The sequence below is a fragment of the Lutra lutra genome, chromosome 17 (genome assembly GCF_902655055.1).
Source record: "Lutra lutra chromosome 17, mLutLut1.2, whole genome shotgun sequence".
In the NCBI taxonomy this organism is placed as follows: Eukaryota; Metazoa; Chordata; class Mammalia; order Carnivora; family Mustelidae; genus Lutra; species Lutra lutra.
The window spans coordinates 58,430,664-58,432,386 of record NC_062294.1 but is presented as its reverse complement, the minus strand read 5'-3'; positions in this window follow the sequence as shown (position 1 = coordinate 58,432,386).

The following is a 1,723-nucleotide window of genomic DNA, read 5'->3' as shown; positions in this document are numbered from 1 at the left end:
GTCCAGTTTTCCCAGCACCATTTATTGAAGAGACTGTCTTTTTTCCACTGTATATTTTTTCTTGTTTTGTCGAAGATTATTTGACCACAGAGTTCAGGGTCCATATCTGGGCTCTCTGTTTCACTGGTGTATGTGTCTGTTTTTATGCCAGTACCATGCTGTCTTGGTGATCACAGCTTTGTAGTAAAGCTTGAAATCAGGTAACGTGATGCCCCCAGTTGTACTTTTGTTTTTCAACATTTTCTTAGCGATTTGGGGTCTCTTCTGATTCCATACAAATTTTTGGATTATTTGCTCCAGCTCTTTGAAAAATACTGGTGGAATTTTGATCGGAATGGCATTAAAAGTATAGATTGCTCTAGGCAGTATAGACATTTTAACAATGTTTATTCTTCCGATCCAAGAGCATGGAATGGTCTTCCATCTTTTTGTGTCTTCTTCAATTTCTTTCATGAGTGTTCTGTAGTTCCTCGAGTATAGTTACTTTACCTCTTTGGTTAGGTTTATTCCCAGGTATCTTATGGTTCTTGGTGCTATAGTAAATGGAATTGATTCCCTAATTTCCTTTTCTGTATTTTCATTGTTAGTGTATAAGAAAGCCACTGATTTCTGTACATTGACTTTGTATCGTGCCACATTACTGAATTGCTGTATGAGTTCTAGTAGTTTAGGGGTGGAGACTTTTGGCTTTTCATATTCTTTACTCAATAATGGAATTGCTGGATCATGATATTTTTACTTTATTTTTTGAGGAACATCCACACTGTTTTCCACAGTGGCTTCACCAGCTTTTATTTCCACCAAGTGTGTGAGGGTTCCTTCTTCTCCACATCCTCACCCCACACTTGTTTTTTTTTTTTTTTTAAAGATTTTATTTATTTGACAGAGAGAGATCACAAGTAGATGGAGAGGCAGGCAGAGAGAGAGAGAGAGAGGGAAGCAGGCTCCCTGCCGAGCAAAGAGCCCAATGCGGGACTCGATCCCAGGACCCTGAGATCATGACCTGAGCCGAAGGCAGTGGCTTAACCCACTGAGCCACCCAGGCGCCCCCCCACACTTGTTTTTTCTTGTCTTTTTGATTCTACACATTCTGACAGGTGGGAGGTGGTATCTCATTGTGGTTTTGAGCTGCATGTCCCTGATGATGAGTGATGATGAGCCTCTTTCCAGTAGGTCTGTCGACCATCTGTATGTCTTCTTTGGAGAAATGTCTGTTCTGCTTTTTAACTGGATTGTTTGTGTTGTTGAGTTGTATAATTTAGTGTGTATTTTGGACATTGACCTCTTGGGAGATAAGTTGTTTGCAAATCTCTTCCCCTATTCAGTAGTTTGCCTTTTTGTTTTGTTGCTGGTTTCCTGACTGTGCAAAAGCTTTTGTTTTCGTGTAGTCCCAGTAGTTTTTTTTTCCATTAATTTTATTTGTTCAGTGATCCAAGATTCACTGTTTGTACACCACACCCAGTGCTCCATGCAATCCATGCTCTCCTTAATACCCAACACCAGGCTCACCCATTAGGTTATTTTTGCTTTTGTTTCCTTGCCTGAGGAGACGTATCCATGACCATGTTGCTAAGGGTCATGTCCGAGAGATTACTATCTATGCTCTCTTCCAGTCTCATGGTTTCAGCTCTCACATTTAGGTCTTTCATTTTGAGTTTATTTTTGTGTATAGTGTAAAAAGTCCAATTTCAATCTTTTGCAGGCAGCTATCCAGTTTTTCCAG